Genomic DNA, 13753 nt, shown 5'->3' with positions numbered 1-13753 from the left:
TTTCACTATAGTATTTTGAGGTGTTGACCTATTTTTGATTTTGAGGGGAGTTCTCTGTGCTTCTTGGACTTGAATGCCTCTTTCCTTCCCCAGATTAGGGAAGTTCTCATCTATACTTTGTTCAAATGAACCTTCTGCCCTCTTTTCCCACTCTTCTTCTGGGACTCCTATATTACAGATATTATTTTGCTTTATGCAGTCACTAAGTTCCCTAGGTCTACCTTTGTGATCTAATAGTTTTCTTTCCCTCTTCTTTTCAGCTTCATTATTTTCCATAGTTTTTTCTTCTATATCACTGGTTCACTCATCTGTTTCTTTCATCTTTGTTTTTGTGGTCTCCACTTGGGACTTTATCTCAGTTATAGCAATTTTACTTTTGGCCTGACTAGATTTTAGTTCTTGTATCTCTACAGCAAGGGATTCTCTAGTGTCTTCTATGCTTTTTTCTAGCCTGGCTGGTATCTTTATAATTGTTGTTTTAAATTCCAGTTTGTATATCTTAGCCATACTGACTAAATCCCTGGCTGTAGGTACTACCTCCTGTTCTTTCTTCTGGGGTAAATTTCTCCATCTCATCATTTTGTCCAGAAAAGAAAACAAAAATAACAACAGAAACAAAAAACAAAAGAAAAAAAAAAAACTAGATCCTGGGTGTGTTTTGGTCTGCTTGTTAAAAGAAACTAGATCCCAAAATAAGAAAGAAAACATATATATGTAAAAGTAAAATAAAATACAATGAAAGGAAACTAAAAATACACCTACAAAATATATATAAAATAAAAATTAAAAAAGAATTGAAAAAGTAAGAAAATAACTGAAAAAGTAATACTAAAAGACTAAATAAAAATACAAAGAATGCTAGATACTGTCTTCCCTTAGAGCTGAAGCTTTGCAGCCCTCTATGATCAGTAAACGGTGCGAATGAGTTGTTTGTGGTGGTCTTCCGGGGTCGGGGGGGCTGTTGCCCTGAGTCTCAGGTGGACTTGCCCTAGTGGAGATGTGCGGGAGGCAGGGCTCTGTGTAAGCAGGCCTGGGGTCCACTAGGTGGTGCTGTTTGGCTCCCTAGGCTTTCAGCACCGATGGGCAGGATGAGTATCTCCTTGCCCAGCTCTCCAGCCACAGAGCTCAAAGTTTGCATCCTAGACTCTTCAGTGAGCCCTCACAGGAGAGCAATCAATCGCTCTTGTCCACCTGGTTTCTGCCAGAACTCTGGGTTCACACTGCCTGTGTCTGAGCATTTTTATCTCAGGCATGCACTGAGTTCCAAAACTCTAACTTTTAGGGACTCCTGCAGCGCAGACCCACACTCTTCCTCCCAGGGAGAGTCTCGCCACCTTTCTGTCTTGTGCTGGACCTGGCCCATGAAAGTGGTCACACGACCCCGCAGCGGTTTGCAGTTTATGACAACACAGAGCAAACAGCTGGCACCTAGACTCTGTTCTCAGCGGGCTTTCATGCTGCTATGCCTGGGAACCATTTGGCACTCAGACACCTCCCGTTCTTGCGGACCTGGGGATTCTCAGACCCTGCAGTCACACCTGGGACTCCACGCTGCTTCACCACCAGAGCACCTTTAAGCCAGGCACATCCCCCACTCTAGCAGACTTCTACAGGTTCCAATGTTGGCTCTGCTGCTTCTAAGACTTTGCGGTAGTCTCCTTAGGCGGGCTCTCTCTCCGCCACCATATCCTTAGCTATATCACACTGGATTCAAGTCTCCACACCTCCTACCTTCCAAATTAGTGGTCGCTTTTCTACTAGTAGACTTGCAGCATTTGTTTTCTCAGACTTCAGATAGATTTTTTGGGTGTTTAGAATGATTTGATAACTATCTAGCTGTATTCGAGGGATGAGACAAACTTAGGGTCCCCCTATTCTTCTGCCATCTTAACTCCTGTCCTGAAGAGATCTTTAGATCCCCAAGAACTATATGGATCTCCAGACTGCATCTTTCACAACTCCCCCATTTCATTCCTCTGGGCCTGATTCAGACACCATTATCTCTGGCGAGGGCAGTGGCTCTTGCTTTCAAATGGCCTTTAGAAGTGAGGACCACACTATGGTTCATCTTGATGGGATGAATGTCCGGCCGATGCTGGAAAGATCAGGAAGGCCTTGTCATGGAGCTATGATACTAGGTCCAGGAGGGGGAGGAGCTGAAGGAGGACAATGAGCTGATGGAAGCTCAGCGCCTGCCTCCCACCAACAAGGTGAGCAGGAAGCTGATGATGGTTTCTTCAACCGTCTCTCCTTATTTTTAAATCCAGTAGCTGTTATTTATATATCTTTTTTTTAAGTGTTTTTTTTAAAACATTTTATTTATTTATTTGATAGAGAAACAGCGAGAGAGGGAACACAAGCAGGGGGAGTGGGAGGGGGAGAAGCAGGCTTCCCGCGGAGCAGGAAACCCGATGTGGGGCTCGATCCCAGGACCCTGGGATCATGACTTGAGCCGAAGGCAGATGCTTAATGACTGAGCCACCCAGGCGCCCCTATTTATGTATATTTAAATACTTATTTTGTTCTCATGTTTTGGTTATTTTCTTGGGAAGTTCAGCTGTGCTTTTGCTGCCTCTCCCTTGCCTGTTTTCTGTAACATCATTTTCTCTTTCATTCTCTCATTTTATATAGTTTTCTTAATTCTCTTTCATTATAAATTGTTTGCTGGTTTGCTCCTTTTTATCCTCTGTATTGGTAAATGAGTTTTTCATAGTATCTATTTTTATTTGTGTTCTTTTTAGTTTCATCTTTATTTCTTGCTTTTTCCCCCTTCGACTTTTTCCCTAGATTTTATGTTTTGTCTTATGTCTTCCTCTTCTCTTGTCATCTCTTCCCTGAATTCCTGCCTTTGTAGTTTTGTTTGGATGGAGGCAACTCAGTGTGTTTTTAATATCAAGACAGAATGTATAATCAATCTTAGTTTTTGTCCTTTCTGTGACTAACAGTTTTCTGGTGTGTACTTTTATCTGTAGGTAAGATTTGTTACCCTTTTCTACCATTCTTATATAGTAATTTTGTATGAAAAGTTGTATTAGTTTGTATAACAAGAAACCACAGACTGGGTGGCTTAAACAATAGAAATTTATTTTCTCACTGTTCTGCAAGCTAGAAGTCCAAGATCAAGGTGTCAGCAGGTTTGATTTCTTCCAAGGCCTCTCTTTGGCTTGTAGATGGCTGTTTTCTCACTGTGTCCTCATAGAGTCTTTGTTCTGTATGTACTCACATTTCTGGTGTTTCTCCATGCATCCCAACTTTGCTCTTTTATTTTTTTTTTTAAAGATTTTATTTATTTGACAGAGAGAGACACAGCGAGAGAGGGAACACAAGCAGGGAGAGTGGGAGAGGGAGAAGCAGGCTTCCCGCGGAGCAGGGAGCCCAATGCGGGGCTCGATCCCAGGACCCTGGGATCATGACCCGAGCCGAAGGCAGACGCTTAACAACTGAGCCACCTAGGCGCCCCACAACTTTGCTCTTTGTATTAGGATCCCAGCTGGATTGGATTAGGGTGCTATCTAAAGACCTCATTTTAACTTAATCATCTCTTTGAGAACCTTCTCTCCAACTGTTTTCACATTCTGAAGTAACTAGGTTAGAACTTAATAGAGGTTAGAACTTAAGCATATGAATTTTGGGGGTACACAATTTTAACTCGTAACAAAGGTATTTGTCACTTTGTTCTCCTTTATTTTATTTTTAATCCATTTTTAAATGAGTTGTGTTTTCTAGGACACACGATTTTCAGGGATCTTCTGTGAAGGAAGGGCAAGAGGGGCCAAGGTAGTTTTCCAGGCTGAACAGTACCAAAGTTTTTAGCTCCGCAGTCAGACCACCTCGTTCCATGTGGCTCTTCTTTGCGGTTTTTGTGTAGCCCCTCTTCCTTTGCTTCCTTGTTCTAAATGGGCCCAGTAAGACTTCTCGTGTCATGCCTGTGCTCCCTGGCATCGTCACTGGTCATTGCACCCAGGAAACAGTGCCTGCATTTGAGGTGAGCTGTTTATCTACTTTCTGAGATTTACCATATTTGGTTTCCAAGACTTTCTTTTGGAAACTCTGTACCTTCTCTGTCTACTGTGTTCCTTGTAGCTTCAGTTCAACCTCACTTCTTATCTCTATGTATGCTCTGGGTGTTTTGAACAACAAGCTTTTTCATTTTCATGTGAACTTTTCATCCTCAGGGAATGTACTTTCTGGTGTTTTCTGGGATCTGCTGCTGCTGGTTCCCTTAAACACTTCCAAGTGCCACTTCCCATGTAGTTGCTGCCCAATCTCGGCTGCTCTTGGTAGCCCTTACTCAGGTCTTGGAGTCTCCAGTTGCTTTTCGTCTCCTAGTTTTATGGAATACAGGATTTTCAGGTCCCCCTCAATCATCTCTCTGGTGCTCTGTAGAACTTCTAGGAGGAGAGGGAAGATTCAGTCATGAATTGCTGTACTTTTTATGTTGTATCATATTGCTTTGTAATATAAATTTTCCTGTTTTTCTCCATTATAAGGATAGCTTTATGTTTTCCCTAATGACAAACATAATACATAATGCATAACCACGTAGGAAATTCAAGTAATACAAAAGAGTATAAGGAAGAGTGAAAATCATTGAGAGGCAGCCATTCAGCATTTTGGTAAACATTTCAAATATCTTTCAATTACATACAGATTTGTATGGATAAGTTCATACTGTATATATTGTTTTGTATTCTGCATTTTTATTCAGTAATTTGTCCAGAGTTCTTTGTCAATAAATATAGATTTATCATCCTTTTTAATGGCTATGCTGTATTCTATTGTACAATAGATGTATATACCATAAATTGTTTGGCTTATCTAATGAACATCCTAAAAGAGAAATATTTATGCATTGATTGAGCTCTTTGGGATAAGTAACTCGTAGTTAAAAAATTGCGTGGATTTATATTCACACTACCAATAAGTGCCCATTTTCCTGCGTCCTTATCAACCTTTTCAATCTTGTATGTCTGTGAAAAAATTGGTAGCTCATTATTTTTCTTTGAATTTCTTTACTAGTTTATTAGATCTTTTGTTTGTCTGCTTATTGGCCTTTAGTGAATTGCATATTCATGTTGTTTGCCCATTTTTCTACTGCAATTAGTTTTCTCCTCTTATTTGTAGGCCTTCTTATAATCTGTGCTGTTCTTTGGCCTGCGTTTGTCATATCTGTTCCTTGCTTTTCCTTTGCTCTGCTCTGACACCTAGGAAAAATACGTTTCCCCTCAGGTGCCTGTGTCAGCTGGCTTCTCGCTAGGTTTGGCCAAGAGAAAGCCCTGAAGAGAGGAAGTGAGAAACCAAGGTATTTCTCTCCCATGTTTCAGGTGGCAGTGCGTGTATTCCCTCTGTGGCTCCTGCTTCAGCTGGGCAGGTCACTGCGGTTCCAGCTCTATCGGATAATCCTGTGCCTAGTACTACCACTTCCCCAGAGTTGGTAATGGCTTCTTGCAATTGTTAATCTCTGAGCTGCTTTACCATACTCTGTTAGGCTTCCTAGTTCTTCCATTAAATATCTAACTATTTCTCTGTCTTAACTTCCCTTTATTATATATACTCAGAATGGTTTTAAATTTACTATAGCTTACTTTTTTAATATTTAAAAACTTTATATTTTTAGAGCAGTTTTAGGTCCAGATTGAAATTGAGAGGAAGCGGGCGCCTGGGTGGCTCAGTTGGTTAAGCGACTGCCTTTGGCTCAGGTCATGATCCTGGAGTCCCTGGATCCAGTCCCACATCAGGCCCCCTGCTCGGCAGGGCGTCTGCTTCTCCCTCTGAACCTCCCCCCTCTCATGTGCTCTTTCTCTCATTCTCTCTCTCTCAAATAAATAAATAAAATCTTTAAAAAAGTAAATAAAATTGAGAGGAAGGTACAGTTTCTATATACCCTTTGCCCCCATGCATGCATAGCCTCCCCCATTATCAATGTCCCTCTCCAGAATGGTACATTTGTTACAATTGATGAGCCTACGCATCCTGTTCACTCAGGTTCATAGTTTATATTAGAGTTCACTCTTGGTGTTGTACATTCTTTGGGTTTGTACAAATATGTAATGACATGTATCTATCATTATAGTGTCACACAGAGTATTTTCACTGTCCTAAAAATCCTCTGTGGTCTGCCTATTCAATTTATCCTCCTACCCCATACCACCCCCTGCAAACCCTAGCACTACGGACCTTTTCACCTTTTCTATTGTTTTGCCTTTTCCAGAATGTCATATAGTTGGAATCATATAGTATATAACCTTTTCAGATTGGCTTCTTTCACTTATTAATATGCACTTAAGCTTCCTCCATGTCTTTTTTTTAGGCTCAATACCTCATTTCTTTTTAGCACTGAGTAATTAATATTTTGTCTGTATGTACTACACACAGTTTATTTATCCATTCACCCATTTATTTTAATTTTTTAAAAGTAAGCTCTATACCCAGTGTGGGGCTTGAACTCCTGACCCCAAGATCAGGAGTTTCATGCCTACTGACAGCCAGCCAGGTGCACCCCTACCCAATCACCTATTGAAGGACATCTTGGTTGCTTCTAAGTTTTGGCAATTATGAATAAAGCTGCTATAAACATCCGTGTGCAGATTTTTGTGTGGACATAAATTTTTAACTCATTTGGGTAAATACCAGGGAGTACAATTGCTAGATTGTATGATAGGAGCATGTTTAGTTTTTTAAGAAACTGCCTGTCCTCTAAAATAGCTGTACCGGGGCGCCTGGGTGGCTCAGTTGGTTAAGCGACTGCCTTCAGCTCAGGTCATGGTCCTGGAGTCCCGGGATCGAGTCCCATATCGGGCTCCCTGCTCAGCAGGGAGTCTGCTTCTCCCTCTGGCCCTCTTCCCTCTCGTGCTTCCTATCTCTCATTCTCTCTCTCTCAAATAAATAAATGAAATCTTAAAAATAAAATAAAATAAAATAAAATAGCTGTACCGTTTGCATTTCTCCCAGCAATGAATGAAACTTACTGTGTTTCCACACCTTTGCCACATTTGGTGTTGTTAAGTGTTCGAATTTTTCTAATAGGTGTTTACTGGTATCTCATTGTAGTTTGCATTTCCCTGATGATATATGATGTGGAGCATCTTTTCATATGCTTTTTTGTCACCTGTATATCTTCTTTTGGTGAGGTATCTGTTAAGATCTTTGACCCACTTTTAAATTTATTTCTGGCCCATTTTTAAATTGGATTGTTTGTTTTCTTATTGTTGACTCTTAGGACTTCTTTGTATATTTTGGATAACAACTATCTGATATATCTTTTGCAAGTATTTTCTCCTACTCTGTGGTTTGTCTTCTCATTCCGTTGACATTGTCTTTCACAGAGTAGAAGTTTTTAATTTTAATGAAGTTCAGCTTTAATGAGCATTAAGTATTTCTTTCATGGATTATGCCTTTGGTGTTGTATCTAAACAGTCATTGCCCTTCTTAAGGTCATGTAAGTTTTCTCTTATGTTATCTTTTTTTTTTTTTAAGATTTTATTTATTTATTTGACAGAGCGAGAGAGCACAAGCAGGGGGAGCAGCAGAGGGAGAGGGAGAAGCAGGCTCCCCAGTGAGCCGGGAGCCCGACATGGGGCTCCATCCCAGGACCCTGGGATCATGACCTGAGCCGAAGGCAGACGCTTAACCAACTGAGCCACCCAGGTACCCCTCTTATGTTATCTTCTAGGAGTGTTACAGTTTTGCATTTTACATTTAGGTCTGTGATCCGTTTTGAGTTAATTTTTGTGACGGGTGTAAAGCCTGTATCTAGATTCATTACTTTTTGCATGTGGATGTCCAGTTGTTCCAGCACCATTTGTTGAAAAGACTGTCTTTGCTCCATTGTATTGCCTTAGCTCCTTCATTGAAGATCAGTTGACTGTATTAATATGGGTCTATTTCTGGGCTCTCTATTCTTTTTCACTGATCTATTTGTCTCTCTTTCACCAATGCCATACTGTCTTGGTTATTAGTAGTTTTATAGTAAGTCTTAAAGTCTTAAAGCAGTCCTACTACTTTGTTCTTTTCCTTCAATATTGTGTTGGTTATTCTGGTCTTTTGGTTCTTCATGTACACTTTAGAATCAGTTTATACCCACAAAATAACATGGTGGGTTTTGAGTGGTATTGCACTGAATCTATAAATAAGTTGGGAAGAACTGACATGTTGACAATATTGAGTCTTCGTATTTGTGAACATGGAATATTTCTCCATTATTTAGTACTTGTTTGATTTTATATATCAGTTTTGTAGTTCTGCTCATATAGATCTTGTACATATTTTGTTAGACTAATACCTAAGTATTTCATTTTGGGGAGTGCTAATGTAAATGGCATTTTTTTAAAATTTCAAATTCTCCTTGTTCATAGCTAGCATATAGGCAAGAGATGACTTTTATGTATTAACCTTGTATCCAGCAACCTTGCTCTACTTACTATTTTTTTTTGTCGATTTTTGTCAGATTTTCTATTAGATGAACATGCCATTTCTAAACAAAGACAATTTTATTTCTCCCTTTTCTGATCAGTATACTTTTTATATTCTTTTCCTATTTTATTGCATTAGTTAGGACTTCTAGTACAATGTTGAAAAGGAGTGGTGAGTGGTAACATCCTTGCCTTGTTCCTGATCTTAATAGGAAAACTGGTTTCTCACACCATTAAGTGTAATGTTAACTGTAGGGTGTCTTTTAAAATTTTTTTTTGTAGCTATTCTTTATCAGGTTGTGGAAGTTCTCTTTTATTCCTAGTTTACAGAGAATTTTTATCATGAATGAGTATTGTTGTGTTTGTATTTTATTTGTTGTATTTTCTGCATCTGTTGAAATGATCATGTGATTTTTATTTTTTAGCCTGTTGATGTGATGATTACATTATGTGATTTTCAAATGTTGAACTAGCCTTGTATACCTTGGATAAATCCCACTTGGTTGTGGTATATAATTCTTTTTATATGTTGTTGGGTTTGACTTGCTAATATTTTGTTGAGAAATTTTGCATCTGTTCATGAGAGATATTGTTCCATAGTTGTCTTTTCTTGTAATGTCTTTGTTTTTGATATTAGAATAATACTTGCCTCATAGAATGAGTGGAAGTAAGTATTCCCACTTCTTCTAACCTCTGAAAGAGATTGCAGTGAATTGGTATAATTTCTTCTCTGAGTGTTTGGTAGACCAGTTATCCCCATTTGGCCCTGGTCTTTGGTTTTAGAAAATGACCAGTTATTGATTCAATTTCCTTAATAGATATAGGCCTGTTCAAATTGTCTTCTCCTGTGAGTTTTGCTAGATGTGTTTTTCTAGGAATTGGTCAATTTCATCTAGTTATCAAATTTGTGTTTATAGAGGTGTTCATTAGTTTAGTTTTTTTTTTTTTAGAGAGAGAGCATGTGGGTGGGGGTAGGGGAGGGGAGGGGCAGAGGGAGAGGGAGAGGGAGAGAGAGAATCCTAGGCAGGCTCCATGCCCAGCGCGGAGCCCTGTTTGGGGCTCCATCTCACAACCCTGAGATCATGACCTGAGCCGAAATCAAGAGTTGGACACTTAACCAACTGAGCCACCCAGGTGTCCCCATAATATTTCTATATTATCATTTTAGTTGTCACGGGATCTATACTGATGTCCCCGCTTTCATTTCTGATATTTGTAATTTGTGTCTCCTCTCTCTCTCTCTTTTTAGTTAGCCTGACTATAGTCTTAATAACTTTACCAGCTTTTGATTTTGTTGCTTTTCTCTATTGATTTCCTGTTTTCAATTTCATTGATCTCTGCTCTAATTTTTGTTTCTTCTCCTTACTGTCAATCTAATTTGCTCTTTTTTTCCCTAGCTTAAGGTAGAAACTTAAGGTAGATCTTATTTTTCTATTCTAATATAGCATTCAATACTATAAATTTCCCTCTAAGCACTGTTTTTACTGTATCCCACATATTTTGATCAGTTGTGTTTTCATTTGCATTTAATTAAAAATATTTTAAAAATTCTCTTGAGTGGGCGCCTGGGTGGCTCAGTTGGTTAAGTAATTGCCTTCGGCTCAGGTCATGATCCTGGAGTCCCAGGATCGAGTCCCGCATCAGGCTCCCTGCTCAGCGGGAATCTGCTTTTCCCTCTCCTGCTCCCCCCTCTTGTGCTTTCTCTCTCTCTCTCAAATAAATAAATAAAATCTTTAAAAAAAAATTCTCTTGAGAGTTCTTCTTTGACCCATGTGTTGTTTAGAAGTATTGTTTAATTGCCACATTTTTGGGGATTCCAATTATCTTTCTGTCATTGATTTCTAGTTTAATTTCACTGTGGTCTGAAAGCAGATGTTGTATGATTTCTGTTATTTCATATTTGTTAAGGTACATTTTATGGTGCAGAATGTGGTCTATCTTGGTGAATTTACATGTGAACTTAAGAAGAATGTTCTGTTGTTGGGTGAAATAGTCTATAGGTGTCAATTATATCTAGTGGATTGATGGTATTATTGAATTTAACTATGTCCTTATGTAACAACTTTTTCATTTAGTAAATATGAACATCTTTATCAGTGGGGGTATCCTATACACATAGATATGGGTGACCGTGTATCCTATACAGCATTATTGATGAGACCATATTTCATTGACTATGAAATATATGATTTATTTAATCATTCTTTTTGGAACTTCAGATATAATTTAGTAGTGCTAATATATTCACATTGTTGTGGGTAATAGACATATAGAATTTTTTATTTTGTAGATCTGAAATTCTCTACTCATTAAACAACCACAGAGCATAAGCTTTTAATATTGACGAAGTCCATTATTATGTTTTTTTTTTTCTTCTCTAGATTGGGATTTTAGTATTGTCTAAGAACTACTTGCCTAACCCCAGGTCATAAGATTCTCTCCTACATTTTTTCACTAAAAGTTTTATAGTTCAGTGTTTTTATTTAGATTTATGGTACATACTGAATTAATTTTTAAAAAATTTTTTTAAATTTTTAATTTTTTTTTTAAAGATCTAATTTATTTATTTGACAGAGACACACAGCAAGAGAGGGAACACAAGCAGGGAGAGTGGGAGAGGGAGAAGCAGCCATCCTGCGGAGCAGGCAGCCCGATGTGGGGCTCCATCCCAGGATCCTGGGATCATGACCTGAGCCGAAGGCAGATGCTTAACGACTGAGCCACCCAGGTGCCCATCTGAGTTAATTTTTAAAGGAAGTGTGAACTTTAGATCATGGAGGTTCATTTGCTTTTTTTTTTTTTTTTCTGAGCATATTAAATTCCGATTGTTCCAAAACCATTCATTGAAAAAGATATCCTCTCTCCACTGACTTGCCTTAACACCTTTGTAAAAAAATCAGTTGGTGATATTTGTTTGGGTCTGTTTCTGGATTCTATTCTGCACCCTTGATGTATGTGCCTATCCTTTTCTAATGCCTTACTGTAGCTTTATAATAAATCTTAAAATCAGGTATTGTGATTCCTTCAAATTTATCCCTTTTCTTCAAAATTGTTACAGGTAATCTAGCCTTTCCCCCCCCCCCTATTTATTTAAACTTAGAATCAGCTTGTCTATATCTGTAAGAATATGCTGGGGATTTGATTGGAATTGCAAGAAATCTATAGATCAACTTGAAGAGAGTTGATTTCTTTAGTGTATTGAATATTCCAATTTGTGGATATGGCATGTCTATCTATTTAGGTCTTCAAATTTTTCATCAATATTTAAAAATTTTCAGCCTACAGTTCTGGACATGTTTTATTAACTTTATTCAATTTATACCTCAGTATTTCCTTTTTAAAAAGCTATTATAATTGGTCTTGTTTTTTAGGTTTTTTTTTTTCAAATTCTTCATTGCTAGTATGTTGACTTTTGTGTGTTGACCATGTATCCTCTTATCTTTTTAGTTGTAGGAGATTTTTTTTTTCATCCCTTGGGATTTTCTATGTAGATAATCATGTCATTTGAAAAAAAGGACAGTTTTATTCTTTTTCTTGCCTTATTGCACTGCCTAGTGTAATATAATGTTGAATAGGAATGGTGGTGAGAGTGGATATCTTTGCCTTATTCCCCATCTTAGGGAGAAAGCATTCAGATTTTCTTAATTAAGAATGAGGATATCTCTAGGTTTTATGTAGATGCCTTTCATCAGAATGAGGAAGTTTCCTTCTATGCCTAGTTTGCTGAGAGCTTTTATCATGAATTAATGTTGAATTTTGTCAAGTAATTTTTCTGCATTGGTTAATAAGATGTGTTTTTTCTTTTTTATATTGTTAATATAGTGTGTTATATTGATTGGTGTTCTAATGTTGAACCAGTCTTGCATATTTGAAATAAATACCACTCGGTCATGGTATATAGTTCTTTTTATTCATTGCTGGATTTGATTTGCTAATATTTTTTTGAGAACTTTTGTGCCTCAGTTCCTGAGATACCAATCTATGCCTTTCTTTTCTTTCTTTTCCTTTTTCCTTGCCTTGCCTTGCCTTGCCTTGCGTTGCTTCACTCTTTCCTTTTTTTGGTACTACCTTTGTCTACTTTAAGTATCAAGTAATATAGGCCTCATGAAATGAATTGGAAAGTATTTCCTCCTTTTTTATTTTCTAGAAGAGAGTGTGTAAAATAGATGTTAATTCTTCCTTAAATGTTTGATAGAATTCTCCAGTGAAACCATCTTGGCCTGGAAATTTTTTTCAAAAGTTTCTTTAAAAACCCTGCAGATTAAATTTCTTTAATTAACATAGGAATATCCAGATTATATATTTTTCCTATTGGTTGAGTTTGGTAGTTTGTGGTTTTCAAAGGAATTGGTCCATTTCATCAAAGTTGAATTTATGTATATAATGTGTTCTGAGTATTTCCTTACTATCCTTTTAGTATCTGTAAGGTCTACAGTGATATCTCCTCTTTCATTCCTACACTGGAAATTTGTGTCTTTTTTTGGTCAATATTGCTAGAGGCTTGTCAATTTTATTGATCTTTTCAAAGAACCGGCTTTTGGTTTTATAGATTTTCTGTATTTTTTGTTTTCAATTTCATTCATTTTTGCTCTAATATCTATTATTTCTTTCCTCTGCTTGCTTTGGGTTTACTTTGCTCTTCTTTTTCTGTACCCTCCCCCTCGCCCCCCACCTTGGTTCTTTATTGATGTATCTGCAAGTTGACTGAACCTTTTCCTTTGTAGTCTTCTATATGCTGTTAAATCAATCCAGTAAATTTTTATTTAGTATGTTTAATTTTTAGTTCTATATTTTTCATTTAAAAAGCTTCCATTTCCTCCTGAGATTTCTCATCTGGGCAATCAATGTGACAATTTTTTCCTTTAGGTCTTTGAATATATTTAGCTTTAGCTTCATTGCTTTAAAATCTTGTATGGGAATTGTAACATCTCTGTTATCTTGGGGTCTTTTATATTGATTGCCTTCCCCCCTTGATTGTGAGTTACATTTTCCTGTTTCTTAGAAAGTCTTAATTTTTGATTGGATATTGGACATTTTGGATGTTTTGGATTGAATATTTTCAGGACTTAGTTTCCACTCTTTTTCTAAAGAATGCTTGCATTTGTTCTACCAGGAAGTTAAAATACTAGTTGATTGCTTTGTACTTGTGGTCTCTTGATATTATATTTTGTTAGGTCAGCAGCTGGCCCTGAGAGGGCTTCACAAAGCATCTGGGAGACACTGTGGAAGCTCAGCCACTCCGGGCTAAACTCCCCTCGCTGAGCCCAGCACCTTTGTCTGTCCGACTGTCCCCTCTTGACCTCTCAAGCAAACCCTTTGAAGACTGGGTCCCTTAGTTTCAT

The 13753-nt window shown here is 37.8% G+C and overlaps 1 protein-coding gene across 21 annotated transcripts in view; it reads left to right on the top strand.

The window, feature by feature from the left end:
• Positions 1–13753, top strand: part of PSPH (phosphoserine phosphatase) — a 61253-nt gene that overhangs the window by 13187 nt on the left and 34313 nt on the right. For 9 of the 21 annotated variants that reach the window (XM_028109832.2, XM_088029115.1, XM_088029116.1 and 6 more), the window contains 2 exons: positions 7499–7647; positions 10986–11139. The exons of 6 other annotated variants lie outside the window; for them this stretch is intronic. The gene's annotated coding sequence lies outside the window, so the exon portion shown is untranslated. The remainder of the gene's footprint in view (positions 1–7498; positions 7648–10985; positions 11140–13753) is intronic. 6 more of the 21 variants (XM_028109837.2, XM_088029122.1, XM_088029120.1 and 3 more) reach the window with 1 other exon arrangement.

The sequence above is a fragment of the Eumetopias jubatus genome, unplaced genomic scaffold, assembly GCF_037043125.1.
Source record: "Eumetopias jubatus isolate StellerSeaLion01/CBP00866 unplaced genomic scaffold, mEumJub1_p1.0 scaffold_12, whole genome shotgun sequence".
Lineage (NCBI taxonomy): Eukaryota > Metazoa > Chordata > Mammalia > Carnivora > Otariidae > Eumetopias > Eumetopias jubatus.
This window is presented reverse-complemented; position numbering and strand designations above follow the sequence as displayed.